General features: G+C 46.2%; 1 long non-coding RNA gene across 2 annotated transcripts in view; it reads right to left on the minus strand.

Annotated features, from left to right (window-relative positions):
- Positions 1-1,386: 1,386 nt before the first annotated feature.
- The window catches only part of LOC125113604 (uncharacterized), a 40,589-nt gene continuing 16,328 nt past the window's right edge, over positions 1,387-25,647 (minus strand). Inside the window, exons 3-5 of one of the 2 annotated variants that reach the window (XR_007131512.1) lie at positions 25,465-25,641; positions 13,792-13,934; positions 9,756-10,237 (exon numbers count right to left, since the gene is read on the minus strand). This is a non-coding gene — a long non-coding RNA (uncharacterized LOC125113604). Of the gene's footprint in view, positions 1,527-9,755; positions 10,238-13,791; positions 13,935-25,464; positions 25,642-25,647 lie in introns of those variants that run through there. The other variant, XR_007131513.1, reaches the window with a different exon arrangement.

Here is a 25,647-nt window from a genome sequence, read left to right on the forward strand (position 1 = left end):
CTTGAATCTGGACCAGTCTTAGTGACTTGCTTTTCCAAGAGAATCTGGTGGAAGGGATGTCCTGGACTCCAATAGACAATTTGCAATAAGCCTTGTGACATCTACCTGGGAATCTTGGAGCTGTTTTTTGTTTGGTTGGTTGGTTTTTTTTATAGCCACACCCATGTCATATGGAGGTTTCCAGGCTAGGAGTCGAATTGGAGCTGCAGCTGCCGGCCTACACCACCATCACAGCAAGGCCAGATCTGAGCTGCGTCTGCGAACTACACCACAGGTCATGGCCGTGCCGGATCCTTTAACCCAATGAGCAGGGCCTAGGATCAAACCCGAGTCCTCATGGTCAGGTTCATTTCCACTGAGCCACGAGGGGACCTGCTTGGAGCTGTTGCTCTTGGGATCTTCCCTCTACGAACCCAGCTCTCAGGCAATGAAAAGCATGTGGTGGGGCCAGACTTGGGTGCTCTGGCTGACAGTGCGAGCTGAGCTCTCTGCCAACAGCCAACTTCCTCCACATGCCGTGAGAGCGAGCTGCCTTGGCTGTTCAGCCCAGTTGAGTCTCCAGGTGACCAAGATTCGGGCTGATATCTGATTGCCACTTCGTGAGAGGCCCCACGTCCGAACTTCCCAGCTGAGCTCAGCTGACCCGCAAAACTGTGAATGGCTTGTTATGTAGCAATGGTTACTGAAACATCTGGCACTCTGGGAGAAACAGGGGTCTGGGAAAGTAAAATCACAAACACACACTGAGCATAAGACTCTATGGGTTCTCTCTTCACCACCTCAGTTTCTATGTGCTCATCCGCATCATCCTTGTCACTGTCACTCTCAGATGATTGGCTAGGGCTTCCACGACAAAATGCTATGGACTGGGGAACTTAAGCCACAGACATTTCTTCTCTCACAGTTCTTGATGCTGGACCCCCATGATCAAGGTGATGACAACAGGGGTGGCTTCTAGGGTGTCCTCTCTTCCCTGCTTCTAGATGGCTTCCTTCGGGCTCTGTCCTCACACGGCCTTTCCTCTAAGCCTACATGTAAGCCCGGGTCTCGTCTGCTATTGCCCCACCCTTAGGATATTAAGAAGCAACAGCTCTTTTAGTCTCCCCTGTTCAAGGCTTTACAGTCTATACATCTAGTGTATGAATAAGCAATTTTTGAGGACATCAACCTCACCCAGTTTCTCTTATTTATGTACGTATCTTTTTAGGGCCGCACCTGTGGCATATGGGCATTCCCAGTCTATGTAGGGGTCAGTCGGAGCTTCAGAGGATGATCCATGCTGCAGCAACAGCAGTATTGGATCTGAGCCACTTCAGAGACCTACATCACAGTCCACAGCAACACCTGATCCTCAACCCACAGAGGGAGGCCAGGGATCGAACCCACCTGCTCATGGATCGGACACATTTCTGCTGCTCCACCACGGGAACTCAGACCTTAGAGAATTTCCCACTGCACCTCCATCAGAGAGGCTGAACCGGCAGTATCTGAATGAACTCAGCCAATTCCAGACCTACTGGAACCATCTGAAATAATAATAAATGTTGATGTTTGAAACCACTAAAAAAAAGAAAAAGAAAAGAAAAAAAGACTCTATGGGGAGTTCCCGTCTTGGCATAGTGGTTAACGAATCCGACTAGGAACCATGAGGTTGCAGGTTCAATCCCTGCCCTTGCTCAGTGGGTTAAGGATCCAGCATTGCCGTGAGCTGTGGTGTAGGTCACAGATGCGGCTTGGATCCCATGTTGCTGTGGCTCTGGCGTAGGCCGATGGCTACAGCTCCGATTCCACCCCTAGCCTGGGAACCTCCATATGCCACGGGAGCGGCTCAAGAAAAGGCAAAAAGACAAAAAAAAAACCAAAAAAACAAAAAGACTCTATTGAAGGTGCGAGACTATGTGTGCAGTGGAGGTGGGGAGCAGGGACACATATCAAAGAGTAAGAGACAGTTCAAAGCAGCACATGACTCCTTGATATGTGTGTGTAGGGACCAAAAAGATCCGTGAAGCCTGGGAGTCTTCATGCACCAGGACTGAATTTAAAGTGCGAATTAAAAGACAGGGGAATGCCTGCAAGCAGACGAAGAGGGAGGTCTGGGGAGGCAAGGACAGAGGTGTGGTTTCCAAAGGTAGCTAAAGCTTAAAGACTGACTAGATCAGCTTGGCTGGAACACAGGATTTACACACTTTTTACGTAACAGCTGATAAAGTTGGAGATAGACCTGGAATAACAGGTTAAACTGCTTCTCAAGAGAAAGGTTGGGCATTCCATTCACGGCTCAGTGGTTAACGAACCCAACTAGGATCCATGAGGATTTGGGTTTGATCCCTGGCCTGGTTCAGTGGGTTAAGGATCTGGCGTTGCCATGAGCTGTGGTGTGGGTCAAAGATGCGGCTCAGATCGGGCAGTGTTTATGGCTGTGGTGTAGGCCGGCAGCTGTAGCTCCAATTTGACCCCTAGCCTGGGAACTTCCGTGTGCTGTGGGTGTGGCCCTAAAAAAAAAAAAAAAAAAAAAAAACAGAGAAAAGAAAGAGAAAGGTTAAAGCAAGAGTTCAGGATTGAAGAGCCACCTGTGCTTAGGTGAGAGGTGAGACCACAGAGATAAGGTTTCTAAGGAAAAGAGCCTTAAAGTAACTTTGTTTGTGGGAGTATGTGGTCCTTTACGCTGATAATTCCTTCTTGGAAAAAAAATCCAGTTTCTTCAAAAGCCACTCCACTTTGAATAGGGGAAGGAAAAAGAACCGTTTGGGGAAGGAGAAGCTCTTATGATGATTGTTGGTGAAGAGAAGGACAACAGTCTGGATCTTAACCAAGGAGAAATCCGGGAGTCAAAAGCAATCTAATTGGCGCTGAGAGCACGGATCCAGCTTCCGAGGACAGAGCTGTGCTGGCTATTTCAGTTACTCTTGAAGTCAGCTTCAGAAAGCAGCCAGCAGCTGCTTAGCCAAATGCACTAGGCTTGTGCTTTTGCAAATGTGTCCCAGGGTGGATGTTCTGGAAGCAGATACTGAGATGGAGCCGGGGGGGACAAGATACCTACGAGGGATTGACACCTGAGAAAATAGGGTTCAGCGGAGAGAAAGAAGCTGAAATGCAATGCAGACCTGGCAATGCCTTGGCCGGCCTGACGGGCTGCTCTGGCGGGAACCCTGCCTGTTAGGGTTGTCTTGCATTCGGCTGGGCCTTATCACCACATATCACTCATCACTGGGTGGGGGCTGCCCCTGGAAGCAGGGCAGGGCCTCGGGTTCGTGGCCCTCTGCATTTGAGACAGATCCTAATGGAGCTGGTGGCTGCCTGTAGACCCTGCTCCCCACAGCTGGGCATTGGCTCCTTCCTTGCAGTGGTAGAAGGAGGGTCGAAATCTCCCTGTCTAGCACAAAGGGATGTGTAAGCTCAAGGTCATATTAATAAGAAGACTATTTTCTTCTTTTATGAGCCTGGACCAGCGCTTACTTTGGTGAGCATGCAGGCTTCTTCTCTTATAGGAAGGAAATTGGTTGCGTTGATCATTGGTAGGTAGAACTTTGAGCTCCCAACACAAGAGTCTGGAGCCCACCATCCCCAGCCCTCTGCAGCCAGAATAGTTTACTCTTGATGGCAAGGGGTAGGTCAATAGGCTGGAAATTTTGAAAGATGGGTGTAGTATGGTAAAAAAAATATGTTTGGGCTTTGTCCCTGGTACCTGGCATGGAGCTTCAAAATCCCTTCGAATTTCCTGGGTGATTAGAGTGTCTTTTTTATGCTAAGGAGGTGACTGGGGTGTTGGAGGGTGAGATAGCTTCAAGATGGGGGCTAGTTTCTGGGGAAAGAGACCCTGGGATTAGACAGAACTTTCAGTCCCACCCCCAACGTCCAGGGAGGAGAGAGGGGCTGGAGATTGAGTTCAAGCCCCAGTGATCAATGATGTAACCAACCATGCCTACGGAATGACACCTTGACTTGAAAAACAGCTGAACCACAGCTTCCTGGACAGTGAGCAACTGATGTACCAGTTGGGTGACTCTATAGGGACAGAAACTCCTGTACTCTGGACCCGTCCAGACCTTGCCCTGTGCACCTCTTCATCTGGCTATTCAACTGTATCCTTTATAACAAAATGCTAATTATAAGTGTAGAGCTTTCCTGAGTTTATGAGTTCTTGTAGCAAAATATTAAATGTGTGAGGGGTGTGGCGAGAACTGCCTGAATTTTCCTTCAGTGGGATGGGACGGCAGGTGGCCCCAGGACTTGTGGCTATAGCATCTGAAGTGGAAGCAGAATTGGAGGACTGAGCCCTTGATTTGTGGCGTCTGCACTAACTCTGGGCAGTTAGCGTCAGAACTGAATTGAATCGGAGGACACTCCGTCGGTGCTGGGAAACACAAGTGGTCACGGGGAGAGGTGACATAGGTGACGTCTCATTATGAAGGGGGACACTGTCATTATGAAGTCCTGTGTTGATAAGGCCTTTCTCTTGCGTAATAAAGGGGAAGGAGGCATTTTGATGAGATCAGAACCTCTGTCTCCTGCGCTTTTCCACTTTGGTAACAGAGCTGCCCACACATCCGGTGAGGTCTGGCACATGGCACTAAGCCAGGAGGTCATCCAGAAAGGGACAGGAAGGGCTTCCTGGATGTCCTGAAGGAAGGTGGAGTGAATTTAGGCAGAGATGAGGTTGAAGAGGAATTAAACCTCCACAATCCATGGATTTGCTTCCATACGGGGACTCGCCAGTTCACCTCTGGATCAGCATACCTTTTCTATTCTCAGTGTATATGGGCTGGGGGCGGGGGGCTGACCCACCACCTACTCCTGACCCAAGCCAGTGATGGGTTCAGAGGGGGCTCATGACCTAGGCCAGACAATCAAGAGTCAGGAAGCATCATGTCAGGAATTCTGCCAGCTCTACTGGGGGAAAAAAATAGACTTTTCTCCACTCTGAGCTTTCTAAGTTAGTAAGATAGAAGCCTAAAAACATGGTTGGGTGTCCACTCCAGTTGTGGCGAGCTAAACTGGCTTACAAGTGAAACCAAGGCAGAGGAAAGCAGAGAGGAGGGGGCTACGTGTGAGAGAGAGACAGACACAGACACAGAGAGACACAAAGAGACACAGAGAGACAGAGATGGCACTGTCTCTGGAAGAGCTGGTGTGAGGATGGTTTGTCTTGGGAAGCAATCCTCAGGAAGGGCAAGCAACCGGAAAGAGTGAAATCAGAGAGAAGGCAGAAACAACTGGAAGACGCTTTATTCAGTTGCTAACTGCTGTCATCAGCTGAGGCTGGATCCCATGGACATCTTCCAAGGAGCCACAGTGAGCACCTCGGGAGAGTTCAGAAGGGGATGCATTTATCCAAGGCTCCATCTCCTGCTGATTCAAAGGATGCTCCACACTAACCCCTCCACCACACCTTTATCGGCCAAGATCCTCCAGAGAAACAGAAACAATAGGAGATAGAAAGACAGATAGACATAGATAGGTAGGTAGGTAGGTACGTAGATAGGTAGGTAGGTAGGTAGATAGATAGACAGATAGGTAGATAGATTGCTTTTAGGGGCTGCACCCATGGCATATGGAAGTTCCTGGGCTAGGGGTTGAATCAGCGCTGCAGCTATGAGCCTACATCACAGCCACAGCAACACCAGGTCTGTCTGCAATCTATACCACAGCTCACTCAACTCTATATCCTTAACCCACTGAGTGGGACCAGGGAATGAACCCGCATCCTCATGGATACTAGTCAGGTTCGTTACCACTGAACCACAATGGGAACTAGATAGATTTTTTAAAAATGAAGTATAGTTGATACACAATGTTTAAAGGTGTATAGTAAAGTGATTCAGTGTATATATATATATATATACATATATACATGTATATATATATATATATATTTATACTCTTTTTAAGATACTTTTCCTTTATAGGTTATTACAAGATATTGAGTATAGTTCCCTGTGCTATACAGTAGGTCATTGGTTAATCGTTTTGTGTATAGTAGTGTATATACATTAATCCCAAACTCCTAATTTATCCTGCTCCTTCCTTTCCCCATTGGTAACCATAAGTTTGTTTTCTATGGTTGTGGGTCTATTTCTGTTTTGTATATAAGTTCATGTGTATCATTTTTTTTAAAGATTCCACATGTAAGTGATAGCATATGATATTTGTCTTTCTCTGTCTGGCTGACTTCACTTAGTATGATAATTTCTAGGTCCATCCATATTGCTACAAATGGCATTATTTCATTCATTTTTATGGCTGAGTAATATTCCATTGTGTGTGTGTGTGTGTGTGTGTGTGTGTGTGTGTGTGTGTGTACACACCACATCTTTATCCATTCCTCTATCGATGGACATTTAGATTGCTTCCATGTCTCAGCTACTAGATAGATAGACATTGATTTAAGAAATAGGCTCATGTGATTGTACAGGTTTAGTGAGTCTAAAATCTGAGGAGGTGGAGTAGCAGGCTGGAGACTCAGGGAAGGGTTGAGTCCAAAGGCCATCTGCTGGTAGAATTCCTTCTTGCTCAGAAGAGAGTTTCTTTCTCTCTCTCTCTTTCTTTCTTTCTTTCTACAGCCAGACCCATGGCATACGGAAGTTTGTAGGCCAGGAACCGAATCTGAGCTACAGCTGCAACCTATGCTGCAGCTGTAGCAATGCCAGATCTTTAACCCACTGAACCAGGTGGGGATCAAACACACACCTCTGCAGGGACCTGAGCTGCAGTCAGGTTCTCAACCCCTGGGCCACAGCAGGAACTCTGAGTCAGAATTTTTCTCTTAAGTCCTTCAACTGTCTGGCTATGAGGCCCACCCACAATGGGGTGAACAATCTGCTTTACTCCTAAGTCCCCCAAATTTCATGTTAATTTCATCCAAAAAACACCTACATAGAAACATCCAGAATAACATTTGACTAGCTACCTGGGCACCATGAGCCAGCCAAGTCAAGACATAAAATCAGCCAGGACATCTCGCCACACTTAGAGGTTCACAGACCTGAGTGCTAAGTAGATAGACATTGCCACGGCAGAAAGCAGGAAGTGCTAGGAGAAGCTGAGGCAGGGGGCTGCCAATCTACACCTGCAAGAAGCTAGTTTCTGCTGCAGTAGCTGCAGGGGTTAGAGAGGGGACCAGATGTGAGGTCCTGAGATCTCCAATATAACCACACGCCATGTGTATTTTTTTCAACAGTGAAGAAAAAGCAGGTTAGAAAAACCAAAGCAAATGGCTTCATTTGTCTCAGTTAATATTTAGAAACCCAAAGGGGGTCTGTATACCCACAGCAGTTAGAGAAAGCCTGGGGAAAAAATATGCATTTCCTAAAGATATTTTTGAGCCAAACTAAAACCAATTATTCATTTTCAGTCAAATGAGAAGACCTCTGAAAGAGCACTGCAGTGTCTAACCAGGTACGTTCAGCCACTTGATCGCTATGAAGTGTGTGCTCCTCCCAGTAAGAGGCGATGGGAGAAAACAAAAACGAAACCTTTAACCTTTAATTTAAAGAGCATAAATTTCTCTTCTCGTAGAAATTGGAGAAATCCCAGAATTCTTGGGCTATTTCTCTAGGATTGAGGAGAGAAACACGGAGAGAAACATCTTCAGAGAGTCCAGACGGCACGAGCTCGTGTTAATACGGTTCTGATACATACAGACGGAATAACCCCTTGTCTGCAAGCCCATTTCGAGCAGAAATTTTTTTAGAGATTTATTTAGGTGTTTTAATAACTTCAGCCAATGCACCTAAAGATGCTTAAAACTTAACAGCATATAACACATGAACTGTGCTTAAGAGATGATTTTAAAACATTTAGTGCTTAATTCTACTTATGAGAGGTAACCTAGAATAGTCACATTCGTAGAGACAGAAAGCTGAGTGGCTGTTGCCAGGGGCTAGTGGGAGGGAGAAGTAAGTCACTGTTTAATGGATACCAGGTTTGGGTAATGAAAATGCCCTGGAGATGAATGGCGGTCATGGTTGCACAACAATACGAATGTACTTAATGCCACTGAATTGCATACTTTTTTTTTTTTTATAGCCACACCTGCAGCATATGGAAGTTCCTGGGCCAGGGGTCAAATCTGAACTGCAGCTGCCAGCCTACGCCACAGCCACAGCAACACCAGATCCAAGTCGAGTCTGTGACCTACGCGACAGCTCACAGCAACGCTGGATCCTTGCCCCACTGAGTGAGGCCAGGGATGGAACACACATCCTCACAGAGACAGGTCCTTATTAAGCCACAACAGGAACTCCTAAATTATATACTTTAAAATGGTTAAATGGAGTTCCCGTAGTGGCTCAGGGGAAACGAACCTGACTAGCATCCATGAGGACACAGGTTTGATCCCTGGCCTTGTGCAGTGGGTTAAGGATCCGGTGTTGTCGTGAGCTGTGGTGTAGGTCACAGACTCAGCTCTGATCTGGCATTGCTGTGGCTGTGGTGTAGGGTGGCAGCTGTAGCTCCAACTGGACCCCTAGCCTGGGAACCTCCACATGCTGTGGGTGAAGCCCTAAAAAAAAAAAGGTTAAAACAGTAAGTTTTACGTTATATATATATTTAACCAGTCAAAAAAATTATTGTAGAAACTCAGCTATAATGAGTGACTCAGGGGTTACACCACTTCCTTAGCAATGACCAGACAATGAGCTTGATGATTGGCCAGACTGATTACAAAAACTCACAGCCTGAAGGAGTATTGCTGTGGTTTTCATTATAAAATATAAATTCATTTTCTGACTTGGAGATAAGACAATTAAGAATGTGATTAAGAGAGCACTCTTAAGGATAACATGCCAAAAATTTGACCTGTGCCCTATGTTAGCAATGGGAAAATAAAGGTCAGGAAAAAAATTCTTCTCACAGAGCAGGAATTCTCTACAATTTCTCCTTAAAGACTACTTAAAAAAAAATAATGGATTGAAGTTCTCCTGTGGCTGAGTGGGTTAAGGATCAGACATTTTCATTGGAGTGGCTTAGGTCACTGCTGTGGCATGGATTCAATCCTTGGCTCAGGAATTCCATATGCCATGGGTACAGTCAAAAAAGAAAAAACAAACAAAGACAAACAAAATAGCCAAGCAGGAGTTCCCACTGTGGCACAGGGGAAACGAACACGACTAGCATCTATGAGAATGTGTTGGATCCCTGGCCTCGCTCAATGGGTTGGGGATGTGGAGTTGCTGTGAGCTGTGGTGTAGGTCACAGATGGGGGTTGGATCCTGCGCTACTGTGGCTGTGGTGTAGGCAGGCAGCTGTAGCTCTGATTTGATCCCTAGCTTGGGAACCTCCATATGCTGTGGGTGCGGCCCTAAAAAGAACAACAACAAAAAAAAACAAAACAAAAAAAAGTCAAGCAAACCGAAGTAAATATTATTTATATAGAAATGCCTATATGGCAAATTATATGATATATTAAAAGTTCTTAAAACAAAGTCTGGCACATAGTAAGCGCTCAGTAAACATTGGTTTTTACTGACATTGTTGATGCCTTCAGTTTGCTTCAAGTCCATGAAATATAATAAATACTTAGTGCATTTTTTATTATTTATTTATTTTTGTCTTTTTTTGTCTTTTCTATGGCCGAACCCACAGCACATGGAGGTTCCCAGGCTTGGGGTCTAATCGGAGCTGTAGCCACTGGCCTACACCATAGCCACAGCAACGCGGGATCTGAGCCGCATTTGCGACCTACACCACAGCTCACAGCAACGCAGGATCCTTAACCCACTGAGCGAAGCCAGGGATCAACCAAGTTCCTGGTCGGATTCGTTAACCACTGAGCCACAATGGGAACTCCTACTTATTGCATTTTTAACAGGTAAAAGTTCTCTTGCTAGGCTGTACGGGAGGACAGAATATTGAAGAAAATGCATGCACCGTTGAGAAAAACATCAATTCCCCTAGGGGTGAAGAGAAAACAATTATACGACAAACAAATTATACAACACAAGAGAGAGTTACCCAAATGTTCTGGAGCTTCAGATAGATCAGGAGAAATTTCACAGAGGGAATGGCATTTATCCTGGACCTTAAAGGCTGGATGGGATGTCGAGTGGCAAATAGAGAGGCAGGTGAGGGCCATTCTAGGTGGAAGGAGTGGGGAGACTACAGGTGCAGAGAGGAGGGCAGGTCGGGAAGTTCTTGGAGGTGAACCTGGAAGGGCTGGTTGGGGCCAAAGCGTGGAGATCTCAGATTCAGAGCATCCCTCTGATTCTGAGAGAAGGGGACTCGGTGAAGGTATTTGCACCTGAAAAAAACATGAGCAGAGGAAGTTTTAGGAATTGTGGTCTGTAAGCATTCTGCTTCTGCTCTGTGGAAATAAAGAGGAAAATGCCTTCTGTATAGGAAAATGGTTAGTTTGCATTTCACAGATGTGGTCACTGGCTTGCCTTGGGCGGGAACCAGCCCTTGGCTTTCAGACTTGAAGTCCAAGGTTTGTTCTGCTTTGGTAGCACCTTGTTAAGATCTTGTCACTGCTACTGTATCTGTAAGGCACCTGCAGGCAAGGTGTCCCAGTGGCTCTTGGTGGGCTTCCTGATAGACTCTGAGAGATGCTTAGTAGACTCTGCATCCCTCTGATGCTCTCCAAATGTCCTGACTGCTGTTCTCCCAGCAGCAACCCCCCGCCCCAGTCATGCAATGCACCTCTGCAGAGAAAGAAGTGGGCCTCGCAGTGTCCTTCCTGCACAGCTGGGGACGCCAGGTGCTCCCGAACATGCTCCTATTCTCCCCCACGGGAGAAATTGCCAGCCCAGAAGGTCTATCTTGGCACAGAGCTGGACCCTCTAGGGGAAGGGGGAAGTGAGTCTACAGCATTTGGAGTGGATCAGCAGTGAGGTCCTGCTGTGCAGCACAGGGAACTACACCTAATCACTTGTGATGGAACATGATGGAGGATGATGAGAGAAAAAGAGTGTATATATATGTATAGCTGGGTCATATTACAGGAGAAATTGACGGAACATTATAAATCAACAATAAAAAAATTTTTTTAAAACTGCTCCTATTGCCATCTTCAAAGTGTCCAATCCCAGTTCATTTTTTTTCTTCAATGATGCACTGGAGCTTCTCTGCTGAACTCCTAGACCTCCTCTGAAAATACACTTTTTTTTGGTCTTTTTAGGGCCACACCCTCAGCATATGGAGGTTCCCAGGCTAGGGGTCTAATTGGAGCTGTAGGTGCTGGCCTATGCCACAGTCACAGCAACGCCAGATCCAAGCCATGTCTGTGACCTATACCACAGCTCATGGCAATGCTAGCTCCTTAAGCCACTGAGCAAGGCCAGGGATCGAACCCGCAACCTCATGGTTCCTAGTCGGATTCGTTTCCACTGTGCCATGATGGGAACTCCTAGACATAATGCTATTGCACGCTTTTACTATTTTATTTTATTTTATTGCTTTTTGGGGCTGCACCTGTGGCATATGGAGGTTCCCAGGCTAGGGGTCTAATTGGAGCTGTAGCTGCCGGCCTACACCACAGCCACAGCAACACCAGATCCAAGCCATGTCTGTGACCTACACCACAGCTCAGGGCAACACCAGGTCCTTAAGCCACTGAGCGAGGCCAGGGATCGAACCCGAAACCTCATGGTTCCTAGTCAGATTCGTTTCTGCTGTGCCATGACGGGAACTCCCAAAAACACACTCTTATTCATGGACAACTGTCAAGATTGGTGTACTTTAGGGAGAAAACGATAGAAAACTCCTATTCAGCCAGTTTGCTGACATCACCCCACAGGATCCCCTTTATTTTTTATTTTATTTTTTTAGGGCTTCACCCATGGCAAATGGGGGTTCCCAGGCTAGGAGTCAAACTGGAACTGCAGCTGCCAACCTATGCCACAGTCACAGCAATGCAGGATCCAAGCCACGTCTGCAACCTACACCACAACTCACGGCAATGCCAGATCCTTAACCTACTGAGAGGGGCCAGGGATGGAATCCATGTCCTCATGGATACTAGTTGGGTTCATTACCACTGAGCCACGAGGGGAACTCCAGGATCCCTTTGAAAGAATGACAATACCCTTGGGAAGATAAACTTGCCTTTGTTCATTAATATCTTGTTCATTATTTATACATTCTGACTGCATAAAATCTGAGCAACTCAGGGCAGTTCCTTTAGAAGCGAGTATCAAATTGGTGGAAATCAACGATTGATATCATCTAATTAATGGATAAATTCAGACCTTAGAGGACTGGCTTCAACCAGGGTGACTATGACAAAATGAGCTTCTGGGCTTTCCCTGAGGAAATTCCAAGAGCAGTGGTCCAGAGAACACTTTTGAAAACAGACAGCACAGCTTGAGTTAGATTCGTGACCTCTTACAGAGCCCGCTGTGAAGGTCAGTCCTGTTGGCTTTTCTCAAACTCAACCAATTTGTTTTCAAAACTGAGTTTTGAGTTTCATTCTTATACAAAACGTCTGTAACAGAGGCTGCTGGTGCTCACCAGGATCAAGCTGGTCACACAGCCAGACCGTTCCTCCCAGGTCCCATTGTCTAGGGGTGGTTATATAACCTGGCCAAAGGGATGTGGGCAGAAATGATGTGTGGCATTTCCAGATGTGGCCCCAACCCCTCCTTGGAGTCTCATGTGTCCGTCTTGTCCTGTCTGTTGGCTGGATGCAGAGAGTCTTCTGAGGACTCCTGGGCTCCAGAGGATGGAAGGGCCACCAGGTGAATGAAGCCTGAGTCCTTGAATGACTCTGTGGAGTAGAGCCTGCTCCCCACCAACTCATTAGATTGGGACTCTTTTTTGGTTAAGCTGATTGGATTAAACTATTACATGGTATGTGGGCCTCTCCTGACCAATATACACAATTCCCCTTAGATTCTGATGAAATTACTCTGACTTTATAGGGGACACCTATCCCAGGCCTGAACCCTGAATTCCTAGAGCACAGGACACAGCTGCTCTTTCGGATTTATTTAACATTAGTGTTTGCTCTTTGGGGCCCCAGGCAAGCCACTCCTCTTGATTTAGTTTCTGTTTCACTATCAATCAGCCCAACCACCTTTGCTGGAGATATCTGTTAGGACAGTGAGCTGTGTTGCTGACAAGAAGCTTAGACCATCCAAGGTGCCCTGCTGTCTTCAACGGCTCTGTCAACAGGCCTTAGGGCTTCCCCACCCCCTGAAAAGCCCCAGAATCTTTCCCACATTTTCTTAAATGTGTGCTTTGAGACTGTGAACTGTTAGCACCGGGTAAGGCCTGATCCACAGTGTCAGAACTTTCGAGAACATAACCAGCCCCCTGAGTTTCCAGAGAGTGAGAAATCTATTTTAATATTGGTCCCCAGTTCACTTTTTGTGTCTCCAGGGAGAGATATGGACAAATTCATTCTCTCTGGGTTGTGGGATGAGTCAGAGTGCAAATCAGTAACTGGACAGAAGTGACCAAATTCTCATGTATTAGGCTCAAAAACCCTCAGTAGAGAGAGTATATGAATGAATTTCTCTGGCTGTTCAGATTTCTCCTATGTGTATTTTTGTCAACAGAGCTGCCCAGAGTTTACAGGCACAGCAATGATGTAAGGTAGACGGAGGTCTGGATGGTGTTGAGTGCACGTCTCCTGGAGGGGCTCTGAAGCAAGGACCATGTCTGCTAGGTAACCCCATGTCCCCGCGGGCTGGCAGTTGTAGTGGATCTTTCACAGTATTTCGCTTTGAGCAAAACATGCTTATGGCTGTATAAAAATCAGAGTGTCCCATGGGCATGTATTTTGGCTGAAAAGAAACAATTGAGAACCACTGGTCTAAATAACCCTGGATTTCTTAAGAGTCCGCATTCAAATACCTTTGTAAATGAATTAATCTGAATCGCTGGTCCCCTTTTCAGAAACACAGTCCTTTTCTGTGAGATGTCAAATAGCAGACAGCGTGGTCCACAGTCATCCCAGAGAAGTTATAGTTCAGTCTCCTCAAGTGACAGTCACATACCTAATAATGCAGAGAACTCAGGGTAAAATTAAGTGTTCTGAGTAAAAAAAATGCAACAGACCTCCAAAGGAAGAGATGCCATTACCCAGATATTCACCAATGTAGGCAAAACTGTGTCTCTGAGGATCAAATTGACGCTAGGAGGAACATAATTGCATAGAAAAGAACTCCGTAAGATATCAAGTGTGATATTATAAAGGTTATCATTGTTTATTTGACTATAAATATTTATCATGCATCCATAATGTGCCAGGCGCTGTTCTTAGTTATTTAGATGCATTAGCAAATAGTTCAAAGTCCATGATAGATATTTAAATGCTGGACAGATAGGATATAACCTCTTTCCTTCCTTCCTTCCTTCCTTCCTTCCTTCCTTCCTTCCTTCCTTCCTTCCTTCCTTTCTTTCTTTCTTTCTTTCTTTCTTTCTTTCTTTCTCTCTCTCTCTCTTTCTCTCTTTCTCTTGCTTTCTCTCTTTCTCTCTTGCTTTCTCTTGCTTTCTTGCTTTTTAGGGCTGCAGGTGCATTATATGGAAGTTCCCAGGCTAGGGGTCTAATTCGAGCTACAGCTGCCAGCCTACACCAGAGCCACAGCAGTGCCAGATCCAAGCCGCATCTGAGACCTACACCACAGCTCATGGCAACACTGGACCCTTAACCCACTGAGCGAGGCCAGGGATCAAACAGGCTTCCTCATGGATCTTAGTCAGGTTTGTTACCGCTGGGCCACAATGGGAACTCCCATGTCACCTATTTCTAATATGAAATCAGGAGGTGACTGATTATGCTTGATAAGAAATTAAGCAAGACGAGTATATGGGGAGTTAAAGGGGCTGCTATTACATAGTGTGGGGAGGGACGGCATCTCTGAGGAGGTGACATCTGCTGGGAGCCCCAAGAGAAGGGAAGGAGTGAGCCACGTGGAGAGAGGAAGGGAGCAGACAAGGATGGGAGGTGGAGCGCTCAGCCTGCAGACGGTATTTCTGTTGTGCACTTGGATGAGAATGTGAGAGTGTCTAGATGGAGAAGAGAATCGGGCTCTCTGAGGTCAGTCACAAAGGGGAAGAGCCAGCAATAGAAACCAAGAAGAAGCAACGAGCCAGCTGGGAGGAAAACAGGGCGTGGGATGTCCCTGAAGCCACGGGAGGAACGGGTTTTAAGAAGGAGGCTTGAGCAAGTGGTTACCCACACAGAAGCAGGCATCATGGCTAAACCCTCACCTCCGCTAACATGCAAAAACAGGTTCCACCAGATCAAAGACCTACGTGTGAAGAACAACACTTCAAAGCTTTATGGAGGAAGTACAGACAAATATTTTTATGACCTCAGTCAATGGGAGTGTGTCTTTAGGCAGACAAAAGCAGCACATACCACAGAGGGAAAAAAGAAGACATTTTAGATTTCTAGTCATTAAAAAACAGTATTAAAAAGTAAAAAGAGCACAAACTGGGAGGAATTATTTGCGTCACATATAATCCCCAGAAGCCTCTTAGTAATTCAGAATAGAAAAGGAACTCCTACAAACTGGTAAGACAAAGACATATAATCCAATAAAAAAATGGGCAGATAACACAAATAGGCATTTCTCATCAGTGGAAGCTTGACTAGGCAGTAAGTATATGAAAAGGTGTCCAACCTCATTAGTAATTTGGGAAAATGCAAATTTTAATCTGCAAAAGATGTCATTTTATACCCACCAGATGGGCATAAATTAAAAAATCTGACAATACCCAGTATTGACAAGGATATAAAGCATAGGGAATATTATTCACTACTGGTAGAAGTAAAAATTAGTGAACTACCTTGGGGCAATTTTGGTTTTATCTAATCGATTTGAAGATGCACATAACCCGTGGCCCAGCCGTCTCCCTCTAGAGAAACTCTTGCCCGTGGGCGCCAGGAAGCGTGAACAAGAATGAGCCTAGAAGCGCTGTTTGTAATTTTAAAAATAGAAATAACACTAATGTCATTCATAAGAGAAGAGAGACATAAATCAAGGTACAGGCATTGTGGCGGCCAGTCTCAGCGATGGCCACCGATGTCAACCCTGGTTATTCACCTGCTTTGTGGGGTCCCCTCCCACACTGAATAGAGCTGACTGTGTAACCAGCACGATATTGTATAAACAATGGTGATGACTTCCAAGGCTACATAGTAAAAGTCGTTGTGCCTTCTGCCTTGCTCTCTTGGACTGCTGTCTCTGGAAGAAGCCAGCTACCATGTTGGTAGAGATAATCCTAAGACAAGGAATGGGGGCTTTTCCAACAACCAGCACCAACTTCAGTATCCGGAGTGAGTCATCTTGGAAGCAAAGCCTCCAGCCCCAGCCCAGCCTTCAGACCACTGCATACTTAGCCATGTCTCGACTGCAACCTCATGGGAGACCCTGGGCTAGAACAACTCCGCTAAGACTCTTCTAAATTCCCGACCTACAGAAACTGTTTATTGTTGCTTCATGCTGCTCAATTTCAGAGTAATTTGTGGCACAGCAGTAGATAACCGACACAGGCAGGTAATAGATACTGCATAGCAGGGAGTTCCCGTCGTGGCGCAGTGGTTAACGAATCCGACTAGGAACCATGAGGTTGCGGGTTTGGTCCCTGCCCTTGCTCAGTGGGTTAACGATCCGGCGTTGCCCTGAGCTGTGGTGTAGGTTGCAGACGCGGCTCGGATCCCGCGTTGCTGTGGCTCTGGCGTAGGCCGGTGGCTACAGCTCTGATTCGACCCCTAGCCTGGGAACCTCCATATGCCGCCAGAGCGGCCCAAAGAAATAGCAAAAAGACAAAAAAAAAAAAAAGATACTGCATAGCAGTATAAACGAGCTGTGGTTACAAGCAGCATCATGAATAAATCTCATAACAATAATGTGGAGAGAAAAGAAGCAAGTTACAAAGACACCTGCAGTACGTTATTGTTTATGTAAGGTTCATAAAACCAAAGTGAAGCAATACATTGTTCGAGAGATACACATATGGAGTGAAAGGATGCAGGATGGCAAGGGAAACTTAAGCACAAAATTCAGGATCCTGGGTACATCCAGGAAGGAAGCAATCAGAGAAAGACACAGGAGAATTTCTAGTGGAAGTGCTTGACCATTTAAGCTGACTAATGGGTCCTTTGATGTTTATCATATTAATCTTTAGATCTTTTGAATGTATGGAAAATATTATTTTTTTAAAAGAAGGGAATAATACCTGCTGTAGAGCACAGGGAACTCAAATATTTTATGATAACCTATATGGGAAAAGAATCTGAAAAGAAGAGATGGATGTTTATGTATAACTGGATCTCTTTGCCACAACACAACACTGCACATCAGCTCTGTACTTCGACAACATTTTTAAAATGAAAAAAAAGAAGGGGGTAATAAGTGACTCCAACCAAAACTGCGGAGTCAATTATGCTGAGGACAAAGGGCTGACCACTGGGTCTTGGCAGGCAGAGGCCACTAATGACCCCGAGGAGCATGATTTCAGGGGATCATGTGTCAAAGGTGTGCTTGGCATGGGAGGCGGGAGAATGGAAGATGAGGAAATGGACACAGCAGCCATCGACTCTGAGATTCTTCATAACGGAGGAGAGAGAAAGAGTGTGAAAGCAGGAGAATAAAAGGATATGTATTTGGGGTGAGACGCTTGGAAAGGATCATACAGGAAGTGAAAAATAGTTGCTTTGGGAGAAAGTGAGAATTGTGTCTCTCCTTGAATAGTTGAGAGATAATGAAATACAGTTCAGAGTGAGGGAGAGGCAAGAAATGTATATTGATAGTCACAGACTAGTGATGGTACCGAGGCTGGGGTGGACAGCATTCTTCATGCAAGAGAATGGAACACGCAGATGTACATGGTCTTAATTCAGGTCAGGCCATGGGTGATGGGAAGACATCAAACCATCCCCGGGATCTCAGGACAGGGATACGGACAAAGCTATGAAGCAGATACAGTTCCCAGGATCCATCTTTTCATTATTCCTTTGACCTTGTGGTCCTCTCTCCTTTCCTTTCTTTTCAGATTCTCTTTCCAGACACAAGTTTTCACAATCTGATCTCAGTTAATGAAATCACATATAAGAAGTAGCAAATTCATATGGCTCCCTTTGGGGGGGGGGGGTCTGGTACTCTAATCCAATTCATGGTTGAATTTCTTTCTTTCTTTCTTTTCTTTTCTTTACTTTTCTTTTCTTTTTTCTTTCTTTTTTGTTTTTGTTTTTGTTTTTTTGGGCTGTACTTGAGGCATTCAGAAGTTCCCAGGCCCGGGGTATGGAACCCAAACCATGGCAGTGACAACGCCAAATCCTTAACTGTTACGTCCCCTGGGAACTCCCCATAGTTGAATGTGAACAATGGCTCAAGTTCATAGCTGAACTGGAATTCCATAGTTCTAGTGTTGAGTCTCTAGGTCTCTCCTCTTTCTAACATTGTCTGACTCCATGAACTTGAAGTCCTTAGAACAAGTGAGTGGACATCATCTCAACCCAATGCAAATCAATCTGGAAGGCAGGTATTAATACTATACTTTAAATGATAAAGCATGCGTCCCAGTTCTGAGGGAGCCACCCTCTTTATTGTAAAGGTGCAGTTACATGGGTCTGCCATGGGTGTCCTGTGATCAAGATACTATGCAAGTGGAGCAATGCTAGAGCTGGAGCCGACCATCTCCAGTCTCGGGAGCCACACCCGAGAATGGAGGGTAGGGAAGGAGGGCAAATCATCCCATGATGTCCGGTACCCAGGAGAAAGGTGAATCTTTCAGACTAGAAACTAGAATCGGGAAGCCCTACGTGATAAGAAGAGACCTTTTCTTTTGGGTCTAATCACAGAGAGATCAAGGTGTCCAGGCGGGTCCTGCTGGTAGGAGATCAGCTGGGACCACCTGGGAGATGGGCCAGGAGCACACTTTCTGTGGGTTCCCGTGAGCAAACGGAAGGGATTGTCAGCCTTGAGAGCAAAAGGAAAGCTGTGGTGGCCTCTAAGTTTACTTCTAAGATAGATTGTATTTATATGCCTCGGGTTCCCTGTGTTAGTTACCTGTTCATCTTCACCGGAATCCAGTGAAGTCTTGCAAGGTCCGACCTGTCCCCGCAATGTGATATCTGACATTACTGAGTACGTGCTACGTGCCAGATGCTGCATAAAGGCACCTGAGGATGTGACAGCCCCGCCTCGTGAATTAGTGAATTAGGGGACACTCAAGGGATAGAATTAAAGACCCTACAGATCAGCCACCCCAAAGCACCAGATTCTAATTCTAGGACTAAATTTGGAGGCACCAGTACTTCCTTACACAGGAGCTGTAAGATCCGAATAAGAGATGATATTGAACCTGAGAGTTGAGAGAAACGAATGAAGTCAGAACAGAGAAAAGGTGGAGTTCTTTTGCAGCCCAGCGGGTTAAGGATCTGGCATTGTCATTGCAGTGGTTTGGGTCATTGCTGAGGTGTGGGTTCAGTCCCTGGCCTGGGAACTTCCACAAGCTGCAGGCCCAGCCAAAAAAAAAAAATATATATATATATCCCCAAAAGAACTAGGAAAAGCTAAGGTGAGAAAAAAAGAGTCCAAGAAATTGTATTCAAAGAGAGACAATGAGATGGAGCTCCTGCTGCGGCTCTACACAATCAGTGGCATCTCGGCAGTATCAGGACACAGGTTCAATCCCCAGCCTGGCACATTGGGTTAAAGGATCTGGAATTGCCTCAGCTATGGCCTGGATCTGATCCCTGGCCCAGGAACTCCATATGCCATGGGGTGGCCAGAAAAAAAAAAAAAAAAAAAAGACAGAGAGAATGAGAGTGAAAACAATAGTTCCAGGGAATGAAGAATAGAGAGGATGCTCAGGCCGGAGTGCATTGTAGATGTAAGTCAAACAAGCATTGTCTTCCTAAGTGCATTAAGTGTTGGAAATTATACATTGGCTGCCTCCATCCCCCTTTTAAAATATCTAGTCCACGGTACTTAAATCTAGAAGCAAGTAGCTGCTTCTTTCCCCTCAAGAACCACTACCTAAAACAAACCATTCTACCTTCGCCAAGCCAGTGTGGGGGTACTAGAGCCATTTTGCTGGTTTTCAGGTATTTTTTAAGGATTGTCTTATTACAGTTCTTGTAATTGGATCTTTTATCTCTGTTGCTTCAAATTCACCTGACTAGAATCCATCCCAGTGCCCTAAAATGAAACAAGGTCAGTCTATGTGAAATTTTTGTTCAAAACATTTCAAAGTTTCTAGTCTCGTTCCATTGGTTGGGGTTTAATGAGTGGGGACCTGTGGGTTTTTGTTGTTTTTTTTCCCATGTCGTAGGTCAGAAACTATAGCATTTATCTGCTTTCGAGCCAGACAGAAGAAAGAAAAATGTGACCTGAGTCTGGCCCCAGCTGCCTCCACCGAGGAGCAGGGTCATTTCTCAGCCCCAGAGTGTATTTGGTCAGGTTCCCTCAAAGTGTCCTCTATTCACGACTTTTTGAAACAGGAGACAAGTTAACCCTGGAGTGGGGGAGGATGGTGATGCTGACTGCAGGCCAAGAGGGGTGTGGGAGCAGAATTCCTAGCAGAAAACTGGACTGGCTGCACTTGCTATAGCTGGCTCACACCGGGCAAGGGCGCTCCGACGAGAATTCAGGTTAATTGCTGCTAAAATTATACCAGATTTCTTTTTACTCTTTACTGTCATCAGAAAAAAAAAAAAAAAAAAACCTAGGAAATTCTGCAATGAATTGCTTGATGAACAAAAATACAGTCTGTCAAAAAGGAAATCTTTAGCACTTGTCCTCAGCAAGCCCTGTGACGGTGAGGTTTTTCCACTGGCTGACTCAGCCCTGGCCGGCTTCTGAGCCGACACCTGTGAGGGCAGTTTATCTCCTCACTTCCAACACCGTGGCTACCAGGTCAGGTCAAGACTTCGTTGTGCTGTTAAAGACCTGGTATCAGAGTTCTCGTCGTGGCTCAGTGGTTAACGAATCCGACTAGGAACCATGAGGTTGCAGGTTCGATCCCTGGCCTCGCTCAGTGGGTTAAGGATCTGGTGTTGCCGTGAGCGTGGTGTAGGTCGCAGACTCGGCTCAGATCCTGAGTTGCTGTGGCTCTGGCATTGGCTGGTGACTACAGCTCCAACTAGACCCCTAGCCTGGGAACCTCTACATGCTATGGGAGTGGCCCTAGAAAAGGCAAAAAGACAAAAAAACCAAAAACCTGGTAACCCTTTTTTTTTTTCTCTTTCTATTCCTGGCCACACCTGTGGCATATGGAAGTTTCTGGGCTGGGGTTGAATCAGAGCTGCAGCCACCAGGCTACACCACAGCCCCAGCAACACAGGATCCGAGCTACATCTTCAGCCTATGCCACAGCTTCTGGCAACACTGGATCCTTAATGCACCGAGCAAGGCCAGCAACTGAACCCTCATCTTCACAGAGATAACATCAGATCCTCAACCTGCTGAGCCACAATGGGAGCTACGGCCTGGTATTTCTTCTGTGGAGTATGGGCCCCTGTTACAGGCTGAATGTATCCCCTCAAAATTCATGTGCTGAAGGTCTAACCTCCAGTAGCTCAGAATGTTTCTGGATTTAGAGACGGGGCTTTTAGAAAAGTAATAAAGATTGAACAAGGTCATTGAGGTAGGGCCTGATCCTAACAGGTTACATTCTTATGAGATTAGGACACAACACGCAGGGGAAAGACTGCTGAAGACTCAGGGACAAAGCACCCTTCTACAAGCCAGGAGAGAGGCTTCAGAAAGAACCAACCCCATGGTCACGGACACCCTGACCTTAGACGTTTAGTCTCCAGAACTGTGAGGACCCAGGCTTCTGCTGCGTTATGGCACCCAGTCTGCAGTACGTCGTTATAGCAGCCTTAGCAAAGCAATGCAAGCCCCAAGCTTTCCGGCCACCAAATGGAAACTCTTCTCTCCTCCCCATTCAAGGGTTTAGGACAGAAGTTCCTCTCTGTCCTAAACCCTTCCCTCAAGCCAGGAGGTGGCAACCTTCCTCTGTAGAGGGTCAGAGAGTAAACAGTTTAGGCGTTGAATGCCAAGGGGTAAAAGAAAAATCTCTCGCTCTTGCTTATATAACCATTTACACTGGGACCCCTTATACCTGTTCGCCATGTTCCCAGCAGCACCCTTCCCAATTGCCCAAAGGGCCAAACATCCAACCCTGGTGCACAGATGAGTGGATGAGCAAATTGTGGTCTCTACACGCAATGGAATAGTCTTCAGCTTTAAAAAGGAAGGAAATTCTGGCACAGGCTTACAACACGGATGAACCTGGAAGACATTATGCTCAGTGAAATAAGCCAGACACAAAAGGCCGAATACGGTGCAATTCCACTTATATGAGGTACTTACAGCAGACAAATAGGTAAAGACAAAAAAGTAGGGGTTGCCAGGGGCTGGAGGGAGGGTGGAATGGGGAGCTGTTGTTAATTGGGTACAGAGTTTCTGTTGGGGATGATGAAAATGTTCTGGAAATGCTTCCTGGTGATTGTTACCTGACATTGAGAATGCACTTAATGCCACTGAATTGTACTCTTAAAAATAGCTAAAACGGTAAATGTTATGAATATGTACTGTTTACCACCCCGCAAAATGTAACCATGGGGTGGGGGGGAGCAGGTGGGTGGGAGGGGAATCGGATTGGCCCCTAGATTGTAGTGCTTACTCCCCCCCTAAGCTGTTTGCTTGGACCCTAAACGACAAGCACGGATCTCCTCTAAAGAGACTGGTCACCTGTAACCATCAACATGTGCCATTAAGAATGAGGACCACAGTCTGGAAATACCTCTCCCTCTGCCCCTCCTAGATGGCACCCTTTGGAGAGGAAGTCAAGCCCAAATTTATCATGTTCTTTCTGACCTTCCTGGCTGCTCACTTCTGGGGATAACCCTGCGCCTGGATGGCTCTCTGGGGGCCTCATTTTGTCTCTTTCTCCATCAGCCTGTCTCCTGACATCGACATCAGAGCTCCCGACATCTCTGAGGGCTTTGGGGCCTAATCCACGGAGGCTATAGATGGAGATGTTTGAAGGCTTCACTTGGGGAATGAGTGCTCTGTGGATACAAACAAATTAAAGAGCATGATTCTGCTCGATTATAACAGGACCTGAAATAAGGAAAAGCTGAATTTGCTGACTACTATAGTAAGGGAGAGTTCTGCTGGTTAGGCTCAGTCTCTCTGAGCTGAGTACAGGGTTGACTGATACAGGATTTGGGAGCACAGAACTCGGACTGGGAGACTTTCAGAGGGATAAACGGGTTGACATCATCTGTAGGAAGTGTGATGGCTGAGCTATTGTTGATTGGTTGGCACTGGGAGGTGTGTAAAGTGAGGCGATCTCTGATTGGCTGATTCTCACAGCGAGGGGTTGAACTGATTGGTTACCTTGTAAAAGTGTGTCACTGAGACCAGCTGTCATTGATCAATTCAAAGGATGTAACACTAGTTTTTCTGGCTACTTGTTACCATGGCTACAGATAACCAGTTTTTCCCTTGGTTGGTGGGAAAGTTTTATTTCTCATGTATTATCTGCATAGCTGTCTTTCCAGCCACTAAAAATCTGCCTTATCTTCCACAGCAAAGAATGCTAACTGCCTACCTAATACCCCTTGCCCCCTTCCTCCTTACTCACAGAGCCCTGTTTTTATCCAGGGTAGCCATGTTCCAAACAAGTACACTTTCTAAGCGACCTTGCCTATTGGGCTGAGCATGTGACACAGTCTGTGAGCAGAATCACTGGGTGCCCTCAGGGAGAGCTCCTTCAAAGGCGAGCAGCGTCAGTGGGCAAGCCGCTTTTTTCCTTGTGGCCTGGGAGGGGGTCACACTGTCTGGGGGGCAGGCACCATCTGGGACCCATGCGAACTACAGCCATACACTAATGGCGGCGACGGAAAGAGAGCGGGAAGGAGACCCTGAACGTGGTGGAGCTATCATACCAGCTCCGGACGACCTGCTTCCCATCTTGCAGGTGTGTGAGAAAAATCAAACCTCTATTTGGTTCAGCTACCTTGAGTTTTCTATTAAGCAGAGCCGAACCAAACCGATTCCCACTTGATAAACCCGCCCTTTCGTTTTCCTTATCACTTCACCTCACAATCATTATCAGTGGCTTCCACGTGTCCTCACTGGGTAGCTGAGCGCTCAGCATGTCACATGATACACTCTCAAGATATGCTTGTTGAATGTGCAATTCCCAGATGAGGTTTGGGGGCCTCCAGACATGAGATGGTAAGTACAAACCATACTGGCCAAAAATTTCTTTTTCTTTTTTTTTCTTTTGTCTTTTTGCCTTTTCTAGGGTCACTTCCTTCGGCATATGGAGGTTCCCAGGCTAGGGGTCTAATCAGAGCTGTAGCCACTGGCCTACACCACAGCCACAGCAATGCGGGATCCGAACTGTGTCTGCAACCTACACCACAGCTCACAGCAACGCCAGATCCTTAACCCACTGAGCAAGGCCAGGGATCGAACCCGCAACCTCATGGTTCCTAGTCAGATTCGTTAACCACTGAGCCACGACGGGAACTCCAGCCAAAAATATTTAACCTGAAGCCAATCATGAAGAAACTATTTGACAACTTCTGGACCTTCAACTCACCTGGACCTTCAAAAAGTTCCATGTGACAAAAGAAAATAACCAAGAAGTTAAGAGAGGGGATTATTTGAGATTGAAAGGGAGTAAACAAACACAACAACCCAATGAAATACGTGAACCTCATTGAATCCTGGATCAAGCAACAAAAGATAGCAGCATCACCCAGGACACCCGGACTTCCCTGCCAGAAATTGCAAAGGGCACTTGTCAAGGGATAAATCCCTGACTCAGAACACCACACCGATGACTCAGATCAAGAGAGAAACTTGGGGAGCTCCCGTCGGGGCAGTGCAGCAGAAACAAGGAACCATGAGGTTTCCGGTTCAATCCCTGGCTTCGCTCAGTGGGGTTAAGGATCTGGCATTGCTGTAAGCTGTGGTGCAGATTGCAGACATGGCTCGGATCTAGCGGTGCTGTGGTTGTGGTGTAGGCTGGCAGCTGTAGCTTCAATGTGACCCCTAGCCTGGGAACCTCCATGTGCCAGGGGATGCATCCCCCCCAAAAAAAAAGAGAGAGAGAGAGAGAGAACGAGAGAGAAACTTGGAGAGTTATTTACTCCAAAAAAACCCCAGACCAAACCAAACAAAAATACCCATTCATATAGCTGCGACATATAAATCCAGGAGTTTCTTTACCATCCTAAGAATAAATACAGCTACAGATGCTTTGGAAAACCCTGAAATCTATCAGGGATGCTCCCGCAGGGATTTCAAGCCTGTTATAACCAACAAATGATAATCCTGCCACAAGCCTTGAAAGCAACCAGGGCTGCTAGTGGGAGGTGAGAACCTGGGGATGCTCACTAGGCAAGTAAAAAAACTCAGCCTGATGCCACTCACTGTAACACAGCAAATGTGGTGCCAGGACTGAAAGAAGGGGTGTTCTGCATGAAATAATAGAATCATTATAAAATAAGGACGTCTTAATCAAGTGGGAGAGAAGCTGGAGTCCTACCTGAGAGCAAGGTGTCAGTGAGACAACGCAATACCAGGAGTTCCACTAGAGGGCAGTAGAGTCCAGTAGTTAAAGGCACTGTCTGGAGCCAGAGAACGGGATCAGTCTGGGCTTCTTCACTCAGCAGGTGGGTGACCTAAAGCTAGTCACGACCCCTCTGAACTTCAGTTTCTTCACCTGTAA

The sequence above is a fragment of the Phacochoerus africanus genome, chromosome 13 (assembly GCF_016906955.1).
Source record: "Phacochoerus africanus isolate WHEZ1 chromosome 13, ROS_Pafr_v1, whole genome shotgun sequence".
Taxonomy (NCBI): Eukaryota; Metazoa; Chordata; class Mammalia; order Artiodactyla; family Suidae; genus Phacochoerus; species Phacochoerus africanus.